A 22,509-nucleotide genomic window follows, 5' to 3' on the forward strand; every position below is an offset into this window, starting at 1 on the left:
GGAGAAGCATGTGGGAGACATGGGAGACAAGTGAGGTCACACAGGGAGCTGGGAGCATCTGTCCCCTGCATCTGTTAGTCACAGGTAAAGTCCCAGGCACTTCTGCTCTTTGGGTTGAGAAGCAAAGTGGTTCCAGTAGCTCAAGGACCATCCTCCAACACAGTCTCAGTCTCAGTTCTGGCTGCTGGGAGCATAGTATAAGGTCGCAGGGTGTGCAGGAATATGCAAGGGGATGGATGTGGCCAAAGCAGTGAGGTGTGGCGACATGGGGCACAGGTACAGGTTAAAGGAAACAATGCACGTAAGAAACAGAGCACAGCACATGGCGCATAGTAAGTGCTGGATAATATTAACTCTCATTGTAATTTTTATTTATCAGCTGTGCATCGACGTGGCCTGGGACAGATGCTGCTTTGCCCAGTTATCTCTGCCAAATCCTTCAGGAAACCCACTCTTCCACCCACCACTCCCCACCGGGCCTCCAGAGCCAAACACACATATAAATATAGCAATATATATTTATATTTCCCAGGATTGTCACATTTTGCTGAGCTCATAACAGAACTGAACAAATAGCCCTGTCATCCTCTGTAATATATTCCATCATTCACCAGCCCTTCATCTCTGCCTGTCCTCCTGGGCTCCCGGAGCTCAGAAATTCATGTGCTCGGCTGCTTCTTCAATGTGATCTGCACTAACCTGATGAAATTCTCAGGCCTTCATTTCCTGGGCAGGTTGATAGAATTTTCAGACCACAGGGAGTTCCTGGATCTGCTTGTCTTGCTGAGCAATGGAACAATTGTTTGCTCCTTCAAAAATCAACATTTTAAATAAAAAGGAATGAACTACGATACAACAAGAAGGATGGATCTCAAAAAAAATATTATTCTGAGCAAAAAAGCTAGACACAAAAGAAGGCACATGGTATGATTCCATGTATTAGAAATTCTAGAACAGGCAAAATTAAACTGTGGTGACAGAAAGCAGATCTGTAGTTGCCTGAGGCCGAAGGTTTGGGGGACAACTGTAAAAGGCATAAGGGAACTTTTGGAAGTTGAAAATGTTCGTGTCTTCATTGTGCAGGTATTTGCAATGGTGTCCACATTTGTCAAAACTCTTAGAACTGTATACTTAAAATGGGTGTGCTTATTGTATGTAAAGTATACCTCAATAAAGTTGATTTTAAAATGAAATAAATAGGCATTTTATTGCCTGACCAAGAGATTGAAAGTAGATCCAAGTCTAATCATAGGAAACTCCACCTGGCCAGACACACAGAAGCCTTTGTAACATTCCCTATCCCCGCGCCCTATTTTTTCTTTTGGCAAGAAGTTGGTCTTTATCATGGATGGGAACAATAGCAAGGAGAATCTAAACAGAGAATAATCCACAAGTCACTTACAGCTGGTGGCTCTGGAATGTGTTTTGTTGCCTTATGGAATTTGAACAGAGAGGGGCCTGCTTGACATCCCAAAAATACACTTCAGATGAAATAATGAAGTTCCCCATAAAGATCTGCATTGCTGGGAGCTGGGAGGCACATCACTCTGTCTGACTCCACTGCTCCCTTCTCCCTATTTCAGGCAGGAAATGCAACGATCCGCCCAGTCCCAAACCTTCCTTAAGCAGGCTCTGCCTGCTGATGCTTCCGCATAACATGCAGTGTAAATAGAGTTGAGATGCTCCAGCCATTGCAAAAAAGGCTTGAAAAAAGTTTCTTGCAAATTACTGGAATAATCCACTTGTAGATAATTGAGAACAGATTCCACAAAAATGAGTTTTTTATATCAAGCGTGAAGTTTGGAAATCTCTCCTGGCTTACCGCACCCACCCCACCCCCTTCAAGCCCTGCCACTCCCGAGCTTGGGTTCGCTGCCCGCTATTTGCACCCCACCTCCTGTCCCCAACACCCCGTACTTTGTCCTTCGTGGCACTTACCACGTGGAAGGCAAATGCTTGTTTACTAATCTGTGTCCTGCCCCAGACTGAGAGCAGGGTCTGCTGAGGTCACTGTTGTCTCCCCAGCTGCTGAGAACAGTGCCAGGCCCATAGTAGGTGCTTAATAAATAGTAGTTGAGTTGTTATTCTTCTGAACACATAACAGAGTTTATTTAAGGTTTTGAAAATCAACTGCACAAACAGGAAAACTCTGGCGCTTCCAACAGGAACTCCACCCAAGCAGAACTCCAGCAGGAAATACCAAAAAGTAAGTATCTAACACAGAAATCACTGTGTTTCAACGCAAACTCTTGTGAGCTGATTGCCAAGTGGCTGTGGAACAGTCTGGAAGATCTAAGGCTTTAGGAACTGCCCTCCAAGGCAGGTGACAGCCTCCAAGTGAGGGTAGAGATGCTCCTTGTTACCTTAACTCCCTGTGCTTCTAGCAGGACACTGAGTTTGGAGTCAAGGCCAGGTTTGGAGGCCTAGACTCTCAGAGCCTCTGTCAGTGATGATACTAATACCTTCTCACATCTCACAGTACCATCTGTAAGTCCTTAATGGTGATGTAAATTTCAGCTGCGTAGTTATCAGACACAGGAATAAGAAAGATACACTGGGATGTTAAAGCAGCCAGAACAAGAGGAAGAAGAAGAACAAGGGAATTCTGAACAATAACCCTAAGTTACTCCTCATCATTCAAACACTGGCTTCCAAGATCTGGTTCACCTCAACCCTTCCTTTCTTTCCATGGCCTGCTGGGTGCTCACCTTTTGGCCCATTTACTCCACAGTGAGTGAGGGGAAAACACAGAGTTTAAGTTCACTCTGTGTTACTACAAATTGTCAGCCCTTGAATTGAAAAATCAATATTCAAGGACCAAACATTTGTTAATTCGTTGATGGTACCTACTTCTTTCATTAAAATGCCCAGTTAAGAAGTGACCTCATGAATTTTTTGCCTTTTTTTTTTTTTTTTTTTTTTTGAGACAGGTTCTCGCTCTATCCCCCAGGTTGGAGTGCAGTGGCTCAATCATAGCTCACTGCATCCTTGAACTGCTGGGCTCCTGACTCAGCTTCCAGAGTAGCTGGGACTGGTAGGCATGTGCCACCATACCCAGCTAATTTTTTTCATTTTTTTTTATAGATACAGGGACTCACTATGTTGCCCAGACTGGTGTTGAACTCCTGGCCTCCCAAAGCGCTGGGATTATAGGCATGAGCCACAACCTGGCTGATCTCATGAATTTAAAGGATTCCTATGGCCTATACCTGTCACATAACTTACCTTGAATTTAGACAACAAATCATGCCAATACTTGGGGTATGCATAAAAATTTCAGAACATCGACAACTAGGTCAACTCCTGGTGAAAGTTCAGCTTGTGCCCACTGCAGCAATATCACCAGTCATTCATTCATTAAATCATTCATTCCACAAAAGGGAAAGAACTCTGGAGTCTGGTTTGAATCCTGGCTCTGCATTTTACTAGGAATATAACCTTAGTCAAATTGCATGTCCCTTCCTTGGTAAATTGCAGGTCATAATAATTCCTACCTTGGAGATTTGGCATGAACACTAAATAAGTCATTTTAATTATTAATAATAATAGTAGTAACAACTATTGCTCAGAGGCTAATATGTGCACCAAGGACCTAGAGCCATCTTGCCTTCTCCTTTGGGAATGTTCATCCACTGCTGGCAACAGTCGGGCAGAGCATCCAGCTGTTCCCTTGGCACTTTCCACTTGAAGAACAGTCTTTCTAACTTTAGGGCCTTGTGTGGAAGTCACTTCCCTTCTGTTCCAGTGCCATGTGTAGACATTGAAGGGACTCTTAGACAACTCAAGCTTTCCAAAGTGCTGTGTCTCTGGTAAGAGAATGACAGGCCTGTTAGATTAAACCATTCGACTGGTTTTGGGGGAAGAGGAGCTCACCTGAGTAGGAATTGGAAAAAAAAAAAAAGAAAAAGAAAACAAAAATCTAAGGTAAATACTCAAGAAACACAACTGAAGAAACCTCAAGTCAGATCTTTCTAGCACACAGTTATGATGATCACAAAAGCTTCTCTAAATACTTCACGGCCTGACCACAAGTCAAGCACAGTGTGTTGTAAATAATAGGTGCCAGTATAGCCAATAAATTTTATTGTGCCTTTTTGCCTTTCGTGAGATGCGCAAGATAAGAAAATCTCTGAAGAAATTTGTCTGGTATATGCTTGGTGACTTAAATAGAAAGGTTCAGAGATCAGTTCTAGTTTATCAAAATTCCATAGCACTTTACCTGCCCCACTCTTAGGGAGCAGTCTCTCCTCTCTCCTGAGCCTACAGCTGACTGCTTTTGCCAGAGATGTCAAGGAGTTGAGAAGGACCCATGGCTTGTCCACTACTGTGTTTCTCACAGCACCCAACAGAGTGTCAAGTGCAGAGTGTATATTCTCTCTCTATATATATACATATATATGTGTGTGTGTGTGTGTCTGCGTGTGTGTGTTTGTGTGTGTGTGTGTATACATATAGTGCATTTTGATCAGAGTGCACATCTACAGGAACTAAGAGGAACCAACACAGCACATCCTCCACCCCTACTTAATGTTCAGTGACACTCAGGCAGAGGAAGAAGGAGGGTGGTGCTCCAGGCCATATGACTAGTATGAGAGTCAGAAAAAGGACCCTGGTCCTTAACTTCTTGCTTCTCTCCATATACGCTCTTTCCAAGGAAATTAAATCTCTAGCTGAAGAGAGGCATAATTCAAAGAACTAACCTTGAGGACAGTAGAAATATGAAAAAAAGTCCTTTCCTTGTCTCTTTTGAAATTGAATTTTTTTTCTGGTTTCTTCAAGTATTGAGATTGACATTGAATTTTAAAGTCTGTTGGGGGAAAGTTGTTCTATTGTATGCGGTGAGTATACATACATACGCACACTTCTTTGTGCATATATGTGTCCATCTGTAGCGTTAAATCTTATGTGTGTGTATATCGCATTGTATATCTTATATATTATACATTTAGCATTATCATATATATGTATATAGCATGTATGTTGTATAGATATGTGTGTATGTATAAGTAACATCTATATACATACACATATGTGTGTATGCATACGTATATTTTATTTTTTTAATTCTTTTTGGCGACTCTTCTCCTTGCCTAACATATGTATATTTTATATACACACACACACACACACACACACACACACGCCTGGTCAGTTACTGGGTTTGGCTGATGAAAAGTTTTATTTGCATGGAGAACCAAAACGCTCCACCGGATGATTGCATCCTAATTAAGACGTGAGTGTGCAGAGCACCCGCTTGGTTGCAGAAGAGTAGGGCTACATTAAAGGACAGCACTGGGTGCTGCCTGGAGGGCTGCTGCTCAGTGCTTCTGCCTGCGCTTCCTGCTCTGTTCCCAAAGTCCCCTCTCTGACCCATGGTGTCAGCAGGCCGAGGACGCTGGGGAAAGGCCTGCAGCGACCTCAGGGAGGGAAGGGAGCTGCCGCTGTAGGGGGCACTGTGGCGGCCCTGGACGCAGGCACGAGAAGAAAGCAAATGGCATTTCTTCAGTGCAACCGGGTAAGAGCAGAGCCAGGGAATCGCCATCTGCTTGTCCCTCGCCCTTTCGGCCAGACCGACCCCCTACCCAAGCTCTAGACCCCAGCTGTTGGGCTCTGAGGGAGTCCCTTTTTCCACTCAAGTCTGGAACCAACGGAGAGAGCCGCAGGCGTCAGGCAGACGAGGACGACAACTCCATCCTCACTACTCATAAAGACTGGGTGGGAAGATGGATCTTAGATGGGCGGCGAGGAGGAGCTTTCCGAAGCCCGGGCCCGGGAGGCAGGGCGCGCTGCACTCACGCCTGCCCGCCTGAGGCCGCCAGTGGAGAGACACAGACTCGGAGGAGCGAAATGGGGGCGCTCTGCTGGCAGCTCAGGCCCAAGAGAGGGAGAAACTGAGGCAAACCCCCCTCTCCAAACTCGGCGTTCTCTGAAGTCACCCATTTTCCCCCGGGATGGGTGAGTCGAAGGGGACGGAAAGGCCAGCAATGTCGCTGTAATGGAAGGCCTTCCCCAAGAAGGGAATGTCGCGAGTGGCGAGCAAGCATTCCCCCAACGTGAGTCAAGTCACAAACCACGCTGAGTGCGACGGTGGAGGCTCTCCCAGTGGCTGTGGGAAAGGACGCCCTTCCTCCCTAGGCTCCCTACTCCTCCCGCAGACAGCGCTCCCACTTCCTGTGCTCACTCTGTGCACGCCCCTCTGGACTTCCGGTCTTGGCACTGCTCTCGCGTGAGGGGAAGGAGCCATGACTAAACCCAGGGTTTTTACTCCAAGGCCTTGGGGGAAGCGGCACTTTCCACACGGTAGAAGAAGATGAAGAAGGAGGGGCACATCGGACTGGTGTGTTGGTGAAGGATGGCTGCCTCCTAAGCTCTTCCTCGTCTCCCCAAAAGGGGTGCAGGTCACAGGCAAAAGTATCCTAAATCATGGTCATGTCCCACATCGCTCACTGTTCAGAGCTAGAGGGGAATTGTGGTATACTATGAAATATATTTGTCCTTGGTTCCTGTCACAGAGCTCCTAAAACCTTTCCTGAGAGATGGGAGTGTCGTTAGCTGTTCTTAATAACCCACTTTGGGACACACCTGAGTTTATGCTAATTTGTGACTTAGGGTGGGGCTCCCAGATAGCTCCAGGATGGGGCTGTTCCCAGAGGGACCAGCTGATTGGCGGGTTGGAACCTTCAGCTCCGCCCACTGACCTCTGGGAAGGGTGGGAGGGGGAGCTGGAGATGAAGTTCTACAAAACTCTTGCACAGTAAGATCTGATGAGCTTTGGGATCGCTGAGCACAGTGGAGGTGCCAGGAGGGTGGCACCCCAAGAGGGCATGGAAGCTCCACCACGCCCCTTCCCACATACCTTGCCCTATGTGTCCCTTCCGTCTTTTTGTCTGTAACCGTTGTGATATCCTTTATGATAAACCGATAAGCATTTTTTTCTTGAGTTTTGTGCGCCATCCTAGCAAAATAATCAGACACTTGGAGGGGTAGTAAGAACTGCGATTTATAGTCAGTTGGTCATTACTATAAATGACAACTTGGGACTGGCATCTGAAATGGGGGCTCTGGGGCTGAGCCCTTAATGTGTGGGACATGATGTTATCTCCAGGTAGATAGTGTCAGGATTGAACTGAATTAGAAGACATCCACCTGGGCTCTGCTGGAGAATTGCTTGGTGCTTGAAGAAACCACCATCCGTTATAGAAGTATCCTCTGTTGAGTGTAAGTAGAGAGAAAAAACTTTGGTTTTCCCTCAGAGGAATCAAATGAGCCAACGCTAGAGTACACTTTTGGATTTACAAAGCTCAACTTTCCCCAGTAATCTTCATTCGTTGAGCGCCTACGAAGTAGAAGGCCATGTCCTAGGTGCTGGGGACACAAGGCACACTCCCTAACTCTAATGAGATTTACATGAATCTGTGAGTCAAGCAGGAACCTGCTGAGCATCTATCATGCACCCCCTTGTGCCAGGTGCTCAGGAAACACCTGAGACTTGCCCCTCCAGCCTGCCAAATGCAACAGTGAAAGGACTGATATTGAACCACCTAGGAGAAAAGCCTGATTCCCTTTGCTTTGAGGAGAGATTCCTACTTCACAGATTGCCTGGGGGTGGAAGACAGTTTAGGAAAACAAAATAAACGGGCTGATTCGATAACTAAAATGACATGTCTCTCATGGAAGACTGCACAAATTCTGAAGAAGTGTTGGTGTGTGCATCCTTAAGTAGGCAAAACCATTCTAAAAAATAAAATATAGGCCGAGTGCGGTGGCTCACGCCTGTAATCCTAGCACTCTGAGAGGCCGAAGCAGGAGGATCATTTGAGCTTAGGAGTTTGAGACCAGCCTGAGCAAGAGCAAGACCCCATCTCTACCAAAATTAGAAAAAATTAGCCAGGCATGGTGGCGCATGCCTGTAGTCCCAGCTACTGGGGAGGCTGAGGCAGGAGGATCGCTTGAGCCCAGGAGTTTGAGGTTGCTGTGAGCTAGGCTGATGCCGAGGCACTCTAGCCCAGGCAACAGAGTGAGACTCTGTCTCAAAAAAATAAAATAAAATAAAATAAAATGCAGTGGCTTTAAAAACGTGAAAAGGGTGAGAGTCTGCATCCTGCCCTTTATGGGGGCATGACTGCTGACCCTACCCTGGCTCTAAGAGAGATGGATCTGTACATTTTTAGACACCATAGAAAGATTTCTTTCTGCCTGGGCTTCTTCAGAGCATTTTACATTTTGACAAAATTTTAAAACAACACAGCAGGCAAAAGAATAAAGGCTTTTTTCCCCTCCTTTAGTCTCAATATAACTGTGTATAAAGGGCGGAGAGCAAAAAGTTCATGTTCAGAAGCTCAGGGACTATTTGCAGCTCCCTAATAAGCAAAACTTTTTTGGCCATCTACTCACCCATTCATTTTTGTTATATCAAAACCTCAAAAACCTAAGGGTAGGCACATAGTAGGTGCTCAGTGAGGGCTTATTGAATGGATGGATGGATGGATGGATGGATGGATGGATGGATGGATGGATGAAATATCCAGCTATCAGTCCACAGTCCATCCAACTTACCATGAGCACAGAGTGACTTCTGCAGACACTATCTTGTTTACTCGCCACCAGAGACCGGAAGCAGAGAAGTTCTTGTGTGCTGACCTCTTAAGGGGAAGAAATTGAATAGAGAAATAGAATGAACTCGTTCCAAAACACTGCTGAACCCAAGAAACAGAGAAGTGGAGAAATGTGCAACTCAATCCCTCTAAACCCACCTCCAGCTCCATAATTATCTCAGTTAAGCTGGGAGCAGTGGTGCGTGCCTGTAGACCCACCTACTTGTGAGGCCGAGGTGGGAGGACCACATTAGCCCCGGAATTCGAGGCCAACCTTGGCAGTAGAGAGAGATCCTGTTTCTTAAAAAAATAATAATAATAATTACCCCAGTTTAATTACAAAAATTAATTGAGCTTTTACTATGTGCCAGTAGCTATGGCTACCAAAGTGAGTAAGACCACACTCTCCTATTCTTCCAGCTCATGTCCCACCATCTTGTCTCTGACCAATGGCTCATTCCACCTTCGTTTTCCTATCTATGAATTTAGAGTTCCTAGTCAAACATGATGCTAATCACTCCTTTGCAATGCCTTCAACTCCCACTCCCTCTCTCCCCTGTTGCACACTTTGGCAAACCTTCACTTGTGAATGAAACCTAACACCCCTCTCCTCTGTGCCAGCTCAGCACTGCAGGAGAAAGCCACACGACTGTGCCAACTGATGTCACTTATAATACATGACTGAAACCCATCCCTCTCCCAGTAATCCGATTTCAGTAAATGGCACCACGGCCCACCTGGGTACTCAAGCCAGAAATAACTCTTGAAATTCCCTTTTACCTCACACCCCACATTCAAACTGTCACCAAGGTATTCATATGGTGTCCAGTAGGAATCTGAAGTCCACCTCTTCTGTTCATCTTCATCTGCCACCGCCTTGTCTAGGTCTCTGTCACCTCCCAAATGCACCACTGAGATTGTCTCTGAATTGGTCTCCCATTTTCATTCTGATCTGCTGGTTTATTCACTGAAAGAACGAAAGTGAACTATTAGCTCCTAAAGTGGATCGTGTTTGCAGCATGTCTACCTGCCATATGTACACACCCTCACCCTTACCACTTCAGTGCTCACTAACCGGACTTCCAAATGCCACAACCCGTATTTCTTTGCCAGAAGGTTTTCTCTGGTCTTGAAGCTGCTTTGGCCACCCTTGAAGCAGGCTAGAAATGCCTGCTTGTGCCCCTTGTCCCCCAGCAGACCTCAAACAATGCCTGACAGGATTGGGTATGTAAATACCCCAGTTCTCTTACTCCTCAAGTGGGATAACTTAAGGGGCACAGTCTATACTGGCTCCCAGAGCTCCCAGAGGGACTAAGCTTTGGTTGTCCACAGTGATAACTTGATTTATCACACATCCTTCACTGCCTCAATCCCCCACTCCTCTACTGACGCTTCCTATATCACCTCCAAAGAGACTACTTTGACTTAGTATTCTTCTGGAAAAAACCAGACTAAGGCAATGTCTCATCCTTGCCTGCAATCCTTACTATGGCATACCACTGCCTTTAGGATAAAATTCAAAATCCTTAATTTTTCCTAGAAATTCCCACATAATTCTCCTACATACCTCTCAGTTTTCACCTCCCATCATGCTCTCCTTCCCCACACCACTGGCATCACATTGCCCCCTTTCAGTTCCTTGAATATTCTAATCCCTTTGCTACCTCAGGGCCTTTGCACACTCTGTCCCCTTGGCCTGGATCACCCTCAGCTCCAGGTCCAGGCATAACCTCACATGCATGCCTGGCCCTCTTCCTCCAAGTCCCAGCTCAAATGCCCTTCCTCAGACAGGCCTTCCTTCATAACTCATCTTAACTGGGTTTTCATGTTATCCTCACCCTTTATCTCCTTCATGACACTTACCACAATTTGTAACCCTGTTTGTGTGTTTTCTTGTCTAAGCTCTGTGTCTCCCCACCAGACTGGAAGCTCCAAGAAAGCAGAGATCATCTCAGCTTTCTCCACCAGGACATAGCAGAGGGCCTAGCACAGTGCAAGCCATCAATACTGACTTTATTTTCTTCAAGAGTGAACAAAGACATGATCCTTGCCCTCAAGGAGCTCATAGTATAGTGGAAGAAGCTTGTATATAAACAGATAATTTTCAAGAGGTGTCAGAGGTCAGATAGCCATAAGTAGAAGGCACTAACAGAGCACAAAGCCCACAGTGGTGGATGAAAGAAATGACACTTTGTTTTACTGATCCAATAGCCTCTAAGTTACATGAAGTTCAAAAAGTAAACAAGTCCTTCTGTCTCCCTTCTATGTCCTCAGCGCTGGACATAGTGCACAGCTCAGGTTAGATTGCATTAGAAATATTCATTGCTTGAATGAATAAGTGAATGAATGAATGAATATTTGTACTTTCTGAGTCAGAATCAAAATCTGGGTTTAAAATTTTTACATATATTCTAAAATTCAAAATAATTAAAATACCCAGCCACAGGAGAAATATAAAGAAAATCATGGTACATCCTCTTACTTGAAAAAAATATGTAGCCATAAAAAAAAAGCACACATCAATGAAGAATTTGTAATAAGATAAAAAATGTTAATAATATCAATGGGGAAAAGTAGGATTCAATATTATATGTACAGTAGAAATACTGTCATGTTAAACACAAAGCACCAAAATATGTCTGAAAATAAGCAAAAATCTTGAGCTGTTTTTCTTGTTACTTCATTTTACCCTTTTGTGGATTCTAAGTCATCTACAGTATAATACAGCTTTTGGTTTAAGGGATATAGGTCATAAATCTGGCCAGGAATTCTAGAAATCAAAATAAAAGATAGAACTGATATACCAATATTAATATCTGCTTTGAAATAATGACCACATAGAAAAAAAAATACATGTATGTAATAAATCTCAATCCCTCCCCCGCGCCTCAGGGAATTGTTTCTAAAGTTGGTTTATGTATTTATTTAATTATTAATTAAATAATTGATAAATACTATCAATATCATACATATAAATAAATATATAATATATAAATAATAAATAAATATCATTGATAAATGATTTATTAATTTATTTGATTCACTTTAACATGATTTATCATACCATTAAAAAACAGAGGCGTATCTATGAACCACGAAATGGCTTCCAGGGCTTCTTTTTCAAGAATGAAGAAAACAAAATCTTAGAAAGACGGTTGTGGTAGGCAGCCTCCAAGGTGGCCCCTAACAATCCCCACTTCTTGGTATTCATGCTTTTGTGTAACTCCTTGCCTTCGAGTATAGACTGGATTGAGGCTGACCAACCGTCCTGGTGTACCCAGGAAGGCCTGAGGGAGGTCCCCAAATATGAAACTTTCAGAGGTAAAAGCAGGAAAGTCTTGGAAAAATGAGGATGAGTTGGTCACCCTAGCTAGATCTAATGACTCACTTCTACACAACGTAATACAGCAGAAGAGATGAGTTGTCACTTCCAAGATTATGTTATAAAAAGAGTGTGGCTTCCATGGGATGCTTCCCCTCATGCTCTCTCTGAGCTCACTTGCTCCGGGGAAGCCAGCCGCCATGTCATGAGGCAGCCCTGTGGCGAGACCCACACGTGTGGACTTGGAAGCAGATTTGCCTGTAGCCACGTGAATGAACTTGGAAGCAGGCCCTCCCTCAGTCGAGCTTTCAGATGACTACGGCCCCAGACAACACCTTGATGGCAACCTTGCAAGACTCTTTAGCCAGAACCACCCTGCAAAACCACACCCAGATTGATCCCTAGAGACTGTAATAAATGTTTGTTTGTGGGTAATTAGTTACACAGCATGCATAACTAACTATGATAATACAGTTGTGATAGATTAGAAGACATGAACTATTTTTGAAATTAGAGTTTCTTTAAAACAAGCTTTGCCATACAAATCATAACTACCCTCCCACCCACGTTAATATAAGTGCCCGGAAGCATAACATCCTATTGTCCAGCAGCTCCCCACCCCATTACAACTATTCTGACCACATCTCTGCTTTTGTAGAAGTAAAAGCTCAGGAAATCATCCCTTCCTTTCCTGCCTCGCTCCAGCCCCAATGTGGAACTAGTGCTGATGATTATTGTGAGCAGTATATCAATTGACCACAGTTTCACAGAATCATATAATCAAAGAATCATCAGGTTAGAAAGAGCCCAATGAGATTTCTCTGATTACAAATTTAATAAAGGTAAAAATTGCATACCCAACTTGAGAGGAAATCCTTAGTACCTTTTCCCTCCCCTACCAAAGAAAGCTGTCAGAGGTACTAGCCCATGGAGGTCTTTCCTTTTTAACTTTGCGTGATGGAAATTTTCGACATAGAGAAGTAGAGAGAATAACATAATGAACTCGTCACTCTCGTATCCACCACCCATCTTCAACAAGCATCAGGCTCAAGGCCAATTTTATTTCATCTCTTAACCTCCCTCTCCTCCATCCCACCCTACTCCCCATACACTTAACCCTCACCCTTTGGGTTATTTGGAAACAAATTTCAGACATCATGTCATTTCATCTGTAAATACTTCACCTATAAAATGTATTTCTAAAGGATAACTTTTTTAAAAAACATAACCACAATACCTAAATTGAAAAAAAAAATCCTTTAATGTCATCAAATATCTAGGCAGTGTTCTTATTTCCCTAATGGTCTCACAGTTTGTTTGTTTGTTTGTTTGTTTGTTTGTTTTATAGTGATTTGTTCAAATCAGGATGCAAATAAGGTCTATGCTTGCATTTAGTTGATATGACTCTTAAATCTGTTTTAATTTATGGCTTCTGCCTCCATCTGGCACCACTCCCCCCCCACCACGCCCTGCACCAGGGTTACATTTTGAGACAATCTTTCCAAGCCCTGTGAACACGCTGTTTTCTGATTTCTACTAGTGACTCATCTCTCTTGCCAAACAAACAACAACGTACTGGACCCTCTTCTTTAAGACACAACTTTAAGAGGTATGCTTGCCCGTAGATTCATTTCAAAATGTTAAAATTTATCAATGAAAGACAGTCTAATTATACCTCCTACTGGAGGAGACAGGAGTCAATTTCACACAACAGTTGCTGTAACACTTTTTAACAACTCTACTATCTGAGGATGTTTCGCAAAAGTCAAATAAATATTTTGCTCCATTGACGAAGCCTTTGCCATAGCTTTTAAATAGGAGATAGGAAAGTGTTTCAAAAGCAACACACAGCAGTTACATCCTGATGACTGCGGTGGCCCTTCTCCCTAGACCTCCGTGAGGTTGTTTTCATATTCCTCTCTCTATGAAGTGGGGTAAAACTAATAGCTTCACAGGCAAAATCTCACTGAGACCTCTTGGCAAGTTTCTCCCAAGCTGAGTCGCATCTGCGGACAGTTGGTGTGAAGTGAAAACACAGGGAGTAACAGATATCTGTGAATTTATTTGGGTCATCATGATGCTCTTAACAGCAGGGCTTTGACGGGAATGCTGTGAACCCTCCTCCCAACCTGGCTTCCTCGCTTAGGACCCAGGAGGAAGCACATTCTCAAGGTCTATTTACTCTTCAAACCTGGTTCCCCTGGGCTTGCACCTCCTCCCTGCACTTACCACCTGAACGGGCAAAATCCTGCGCTGTAAACTCGGAGGTGTGAGTCTCATTACTGCTGTTCCTACTGTGCATGCCTGAGATTTGTCCAGCTTTGGAATAGGCAAGAGTTCAAAGCAGCCTCGATGGCACCTTTTCATGACTTGAGTCAATTAACAAGGGATTCCGAGCTGGCCTGGAAGTCCGGACTGCCAGAAAGGCCCTGGAGCAACAGCTGGAATAAAAACAACAGCAGAGCCATTTGCGAAAATGCCAGCACAAACACACTGACCCTCGTAAACCTTGACATGAACTTGGAGAGGTGGGTCCCAGCTGCCTTCAGGATGGCAGAGGTGGGAGGCTGCTGCCTTCTTGCCAATTTTCCCATCTTTCCAAATCTCCTTAACGCCTGCTCTGTTGTCCAACCAAACTCTCCCGTGTGGTTCCCTCTACCGCATCTAACATCTGGGTCATCCACTCTGGTCTAAGCAGACCCTCTCTCTACACAACTCCCTTCTTCCATGAATGAAAGTGTTGAATGTATCTATCAGAGGGGGCTGGAGTCAGCGATTCTAGCAGCCTGTTAAAAAAAACCCGTAGCTTTAGGAAGAAGACCACTAAATAGCTCTTTAAGCTTCTAAAGAGGCCAAGAACCTAAATAAGTCAATGTTAAGATTCCAGGCTCAACAATTCATCCTTTTTTTTACTCTTCCCTCCCATTAAATGGTTCAGGGTGTACTCACCACTGTTTACACAAAGCCAAATACTTCTCTTAAGATAAATGGACTTTTTGTAAGCTCCCAGCTGTGTAAGCTGCAAAAAGTTACAGAGGTGATTAATTGATAAGCCACCATAGCTTAGCTTATATAGACACAATTCAAGCTAAAGACAGCCCAGATTACAATTTTGTTACTACTGTATATATTGAACTAAAGACTGCTTCAGGGTGCCGAAAAACTTGACCAGACTGGGAAGGTGAAGAAAAAGTACACTAAGTTGGAAAGGGAAAAATAGAGGAAGATGTGCTTTTATTTCTTATTCATTTGCAAATTTTTTTCAACAGGCTAGTGGGGGTGGGGTCAGCAGGGGACAGGACAAGAGGGTAGTGGCCAACAGGGCCCATAAAAGGGGATTCCTGGGGTGCTGGCAATGTTCCCTGTTTCTGAACTGGTATTTCACAATTATATATATATATATTCCCTCCAAGGTTAATAGCCAGTCCCTAAATAATACACAGTTCCTAAACAAGTTTTGCAAAAGTTTATTTTTTTCAGATTTATATTTGCTTTTAATGGTTAAAAAAGTAGATATGTAGATCAAAATGGAAGAAGCACATCATTCTTTGTGCTTGATAAATCATAATATGCATTTCCCCTCTCATCTGTGTCTTAATACAGCAGTTATTAAAAGCATATATACTACATTTAGGGTGATGTTCTTCTTCTTTTTTTTAATAGAACAGTTTTTAATGTTTGTATTTATCTTTTATTGTGGTTAATTATATATACAATATATATAATTTACCATCATTACCATTTTTAAGTGTACAGTTTAGTGAACAATAAATACATTTATATTGCAAACGTTTATTTTTAAGTATTTCTTATGGGGCTTCTAAGAACACACTCTTTTTTTTTTTTTTTTTGAGACGGATTCTTGCTCTGTCACCGCAGTAAAATGGCACCATCATAGCTGACTGCAACCTCAAACTCCTGGGCTCAAGCCATGCTCCTGCCTCAGCCTCCCAGGAAGGAGGCTGGGACTACAGGTGTGTGCCACGATGCTCAGCTAAGTTTTCTATTTTTAGTAGAGATGGAGTCTCACTCTTGCACAGGCTGGTCTCAAACTCCTGAGCTCAAGCAATCCTCCTGCCTCGCCCTCCCAGAGTGCTAGGATCACAGGCGGGAGCCACCCCACCTGACCATCTCACTGTTTCTTAAAGTATGTTGCTAGACCATCTGCGTCAGACTTATCTCACATGAGCATTATAAAAGCAAATAACCGTATTCCACCTCACCCCAACTAAGGCATACTTGGGAGAAGAAAGGAAAGAGAGGAAAGTGGTATCTCTGGAGCTCATCTGAACCAGACAACCGGGAATGATCCTTTGTGGTTTCCTTGCATGCACTGCCCACTCCAGATGCCATCAAAGCCATTCTGTGACTCAGAACAAAATAGGACCCACCCAGCCTTTGGCCACTGCCTTTCTTCCTTGATCTCCTAATATGTGTCCCAGACCTGTTCTCCCTGCCCGCTTGGCCTTCACACTGCTTCCAGGACAGTATTTCCAAAGCACAAATGTGACTGTTTAATAAGAGCCCACTGTCTATCCCCACCTCTGCCCAGCACACACACTAGTAAGCCCAGTTCCTTACCCTGCCACCCTCCACTCTCCTGAGCGCACCCGTCACCCTCACATCTCCAACCTGCCTTCTTGTTCCTGAACACACCATGCTTTTCTGCACCTTCTTGCCTTTGCTAATTTTGTCTTCTCTGCCTAGAAGGCCCATCCACTCCCTTCTCTGTGGCCAAGCCCACATCAAACATCACTTCATCTGCTTTACCTGCAGGAAGCTCCTTTCCTTGCTATCTGTCACCACCAATATAGAATGGATATGTTTTGTCTGTTTTAATGGAGAACTTCCCTGCTAGGTGATCAACTTGTAAAGAAAGGGACTATGCCTTTTTCTCTATGAATTCATAAAGACATACATATTTTATTTTATTTTATTTTATTTTATTTTATTTTATTTTATTTTTGAGACAAAGTCTCACTCTGTTGCCTGAGCTAGAGTGCCGTGGCATCAGCCTAGCTCACAGCAACTTCAAATTCCTGGGCTCAGGTGATCCTCCTGCCTCAACCTTCCAAGTAGCTGGGACTACAGGCATGTGCCACCATGCCCGGCTAATTTTTTCTATATATTTTAAGTTGTCCAGATAATTTCTTTCTTTTTTTTAGTAGAGATGGGGTCTCACTCTTGCTCAGGCTGGTCTCGAACTCCTGAGCTCAAACGATCTGCCCGCCTCAGCCTCCCAGAGTGCTAGGATTACAGGTGTGAGCCACGGCGCCGGGCCAACCTTATATATTTCCTGATGCATATTGGGTGCTCAATAAATGTTTCCTCCGTTGAATTTAATCAACTCCAACAACAACAACAACAACAAAACCAATAAAATCTATTATTACTTGGCTCCTTGGCCTTGGGCTCTCTTACCTAAACTGTTCCCTTTTGGTTCCCGTCCAGTCATGGTGCACACTTGGTCATTTCTGGCCTACAGAAGTGAGGCTGCAGATGCAGCCTTTCTTTGCTTAGTCTCCTCTCTTGGCTTGGACCTGAGCAACCAACACAGGTGCCAGGAACTATAAGATTACATGCTTCTGCCAGCAGTGGCCATGACTCAGGAGCAAGGTGAGCATGGTAACTGGAAAATGTTTTCTCTTTGCCAGTTGCTGGAGCCATCTTTTGCCACTTTCTGAAGCCGCAGACAGCAGATAGAATTACCCTCACCCACAGCAGAGATGTCTTATAGGATACTTAACTCCCTCCAAACCAAACCACTTTTTCTTCCAAACCTCACCTTGTTGGAGGTTGCTTTTCCAGCCTGAAATGCAGAGGATCATCTTGGAATGGTTTGAGTTCTATGGGCCATCGCACATAGAGCTGGGCACGGTATTTATGATGGGCCCAGCATTTATGATGCTCGAGGTGGCCTGGGACTGAAGGTCCAGTGGGACAAGCACTGAGTCATAGAAAGCACTGTAGAAAATTAAGATAATGAGCAGCCTTTTGACTTATGGTATGCTCACATAGAAAAGGATGTTTGGTACATGTCAAGTGTCACAGAACAACTTAGAGATCAACAAGTCTGCACCTTCATTTAATATATGAGGAAACTGAGGCCCAGACAGGGAGGGTGGTTTGCCCAAGATCACAAGCTGGTTGACATTGAGCACTTGCTCCATGCAAGACTCTTTCCAGCTTCCAGACTTAAACTCAAGGACCTACTGGCAAAAACAAGTCCAGGGTTTCCCAACACTCCTGCCCAGTCCATTGTCTTTAAGGGGGTTGTATTTCTGGCCCTGTGGCCTATTTATTTAAACTGCACATCCAGATGTCCCCTCTCCCACTTGGAGTCATTCCACTGAAGCCATGGCTTCTAAACCTGCACTACACCAGCTGGAATGACTTTTTTTTTTTTTTTTTTTTTTGAGACAGAGTTTCTCTCTCTGTTGCCTGGGCTAGAGTGCCATGGCATTAACCTAGCTCACAGCAACCTCAGACTGCTGGGCTCAAGCAATCCTTCTGCTTCAGCCTCCTGTCTGACTGGGACTACAGGCATGCACCATCACACCCGGCTAATTTTTTCTATTTTAGTTACCAACTGATTTCTTTCCAATTTTATTAGAGACAGGGTCTCATTTTTTTTTTTTTTTTTTTTTTTTTTTTGAGACAGAGTCTCGCTTGTTGCCTGGGCTAGAGTGAGTGCCGTGGCGTCAGCCTAGCTCACAGCAATCTCAAACTCCTGGGCTCAAGCAATCCTTCTGCCTCAGCCTCCCGAGTAGCTGGGACTATAGGCATGTACCACCATGCCCGGCTAATTTTTTTTATATATATATATTAGTTGGCCAATTAATTTCTTTCTATTTATAGTAGAGACGGGGTCTTGCTCTTGCTCAGGCTGGTTTCGAACTCCTGACCTCGAGTAATCTGCCCGCCTCGGCCTCCCAGAGTGCTAGGATTACAGGCTTGAGCCACCGCGCCCGGCCAGGGTCTCATTTTTGCCAAGGCTGGTCTCAAACTCCTGAGCTCAAACCATCCTCCCGCCTTGGCCTTCCTGAGTACAAAGATTACAGACGTGAGCCACTGTGCCTGGCCTGGAATGATTTTTAAAAATACAGAATCCTGGTCCTCAGATTGGTATTTTCCATTTCAGTAGATCCAGGATGGGCTCAAGAATCTGTAATTTTTTTTTAAATTCCTTCACTAATTCCCCTGTAAGGCAAAATTTCAGGATCACTAGGCCAGCTGCCTTCTTTCTGCCCTACAGATTCTGTGCTCCGATATAACATGGAATCCCTCATCTCTGATTCACTGGCATTCCATCATTCCTGATTTAAAAAAAAATAAAAAGGATAAGTTTTGCTATCCAAACCTAAGGAAACAGGCATTCAGAGAGAATGTGAAAGTTGCTCAAGGTCACCAGGACTGCCTCCATCAGCAATAGAGCCCAGGAGTTTTAACTCAAATACCACGAGCTGATGCTGTCCTGTGGAATAAGCTGCAAAAGGAGAACTGTGACCCTGAATGACTCAGCCATTGCCCTGCAAGGTGAAAGTCGATTAATGTCTGTGCACCATCTCTCCATCCATGACATGACAGTGATAATGCCTGCCTCCATTTCAGGCGACAGGGATGCTTATAAAACCCCGAAAGGATAAAAGTTTTATGGGAAGACAGAACTGCCTTTTTAAAATAACTCAGACATGATATTCCCTCTTAAGTGGCCACATTGAATAAAATTTCCATTTAGATCCAGCATGGTCATATGAAATATGAGAGCACTGATATCTTAAACCCCTGTTCATATAACTTGGGCTGGGTGGGTAACTTCACTCAGTGTGGCTACTTTAATTTATAATTTATTAGAATCAGCCTAACACCAAGATACAACTTTGTCAGGTCACTAGATTCTCTTAGTCTCCAGCAAACCCGAAACCCAATTTATAGACTTTGGAATAAGGAGGGTGCCTCCATGGGAAAAGTCATAAACTTTTTTAGCTGCAAACATTGGACTCTAGGGCCTGGAAGCTGAAGATCTGGCTGAAGAACCTTGCTTAGTGACCCAAAGAATGTTCCTGGAATCATCACAGACCCCTGAGAAAACCTCTATGTCAACTAACTCTTACACCATCTTGTCCCAACTCCCACTAATCTATGAGCTAGTGGGAAACAGTTCTGTTCAGTGGAATGCCTTAGATAACACTGAGAGCTCAAGAAAGCCTTGAATAAAATTCCACTGAGATGTGTGGGATTTCAATGGCTACCATCTCCTGGGATTGCAGATCCTGTACTGCTAAGATTGTTTTGCAATGGATTATGTTCTTCCACCTCCACCCATGTTATGCTCATACTCAGAGTTCCCTATGGTTTCCCCATAAGTCTTCAGGATGGGAAGCTCTCACCGATTTTTTCACACACATGCAGTGGGGGAGAGAGAGCAATATAAGGGGAAAAGAGAAACATCAGAAAAAATGGAACACTAGGACAGACCAGAGGAAGAAGTGGACACACAAGTTGAACAAACTCATGTGCAGAAACCAGAGAAGCAAATGCAAAAATAGAGAATGGAGGTTGAGCACAGTGGCTCATGCTTGTAAACGCAACACATTGGGAGGCTGAGGCAGGAGGATCACTTGAGGCCAGGAGTTTGAGACCAGCCTGGGCAACATAGCAAGACCTTGTCTCTACAAAAAAAAAAAAAAATTAATAAAATTAGCCAGGTGTGCTATACCGCACCTATTGTCCCAGCTACTTGGGAGGCTCAGGCAGGAGGATCACTTGAGCCCAGGAGTTTGAGGTGGTAGTGAGCTATGATTGCACCACTGCACTCCAATCTGAGCAACAGAGTGAGACCCAGTCTCAAAAAGAAAAAGAAAAAGCAGAAAAGGGGAAAAGAGGAAAAGGGAAAAAGGAATAATGTACTGACTTTAAAGATAGATGGTAAATGAAAGAAAGAGTTCTCAGTTCCAGATTGTTCTGAGTTGAGGCAGCAAGAATAGTGCTAAGGGGTGATGGGTTTGTTGACTGCAAAAAAGAGGAAAGTCATGTTGTCCCATGTGCTGGCTGCACCAAGGCAGCACTGGGACAAGGAAGCTGCGGCAGCCCAGGCCCAAGTGAGGTCAGGCAAACCGGATAGACTGAAATCACATGGCAGTGTGGCTGTGCAGGAGGTACCTGACATTCCGGTTTCCAAGTCCACAGGGAGCGCGGGGCCAAAGCCTGTCCCACCTCAGTCTTGGGGGAGGACAGAGAATTCCCAGTGGGTCAAAGAAATGAGTTCCCTCCCACCGAGTGGACTGGAAACTTGAGGGGATCCCAATTCTGCCCAACCTACTGTATGCACCCCAAATGAAAGTCTTCTGGGACTGGCGTGCAGAGCAAGTTTCTCAGAGTGGTAAAACCAGCCCACGTGCCTGTGCTTCCTGGAGAGCCTCAGAGTCTCTGGGAGGAAGTTGAGGCTGGGGGAAGCCACAAGTTCCCGCTTAGCTTCGGCTGCTATAACCAATGACATAGACTGTGTAGTTAACTCATTGCCACACTAGGAAAAAAATTTTGTTTCCTTGGGGCCATGGTGTTTTATTACGAAAATAGAATTAAAACTTCAAAAATGAAACCATTCCTTCTAATTTAATGAAAAATTTGTATTTTTCCTTATTTTCCATGAGTGAGTTATATGTAACTTGGACAATAATTCACATGGCTCAAGGTAAAGAGACATGTGAGTTACATATGCTTCGTGAGGCCCCAGACTCAAAACTAGCATGAGTTAAATACAGCTCACATGGCAGTTAATGTGTTAGGCAATCGAAGTTTATTGCTCACCGTTCTGGAGTCTGGAGGTTCAAGATCAAGGCACTGGCTGATTCTGTTCCTGGTGTGCAGATAGCCATATCTTCCCATAGCTGAGAGAGATAGCTGTCTCTTGTCTCTTCTTATAAGGGCACTAATCCCATTTGTGAGGCCTCCACCGTCATGACCAAATCACCTCCCAGAGGCCTTACCTCCAAATATCATCACATTGGGGATTAGGGTTTTAATATGTGGACAGTGGAGGGGGTAGACACAAACATTCTGTTCATAGCACCACTAGTATTTGTTTTTCTCTTACTTTTTTAATTGTGAAAAAATGTCAACCTACAGAAAAGTACAACATGAACCAGAGTTTCCACCTTGCAGATGTAATAAATGATATGTTGCCAGATCAGCTTTGCATCTTTATTCTAAATGTTAACGCTACATTTGAACCTTATCTGGCCCTTCCCTGATCCTGTTTCCTGAGAAGTAACTGCAATCATGAAATTGGTGTTTATCCTTTAAAATCCATTTAAAATTTTTACTACCTATATGTATCCATGAACAATATTTGCCATTGTTTGGATTTTTTTTCTTTTTTTTTTTTAGTACTAGTCAAGTGCAGTAGTGAGAAGGGGGAAAGAGGAGAACAAGCAGTTCTATCTGTACCTGACAGGGAACAATCAATGGAGATAACTCAGTATCTCCAGACCAGCCTGTTTGGAGGTGTTTTTTTAAATTTGCATGAAAGGTAGTACATATGATCCTGAAACTTTCTTTTTTAAATTCAAACATTCTGTTTTTGAGATTCAT

The sequence above is a fragment of the Microcebus murinus genome, chromosome 12 (assembly GCF_040939455.1).
Source record: "Microcebus murinus isolate Inina chromosome 12, M.murinus_Inina_mat1.0, whole genome shotgun sequence".
NCBI lineage: Eukaryota > Metazoa > Chordata > Mammalia > Primates > Cheirogaleidae > Microcebus > Microcebus murinus.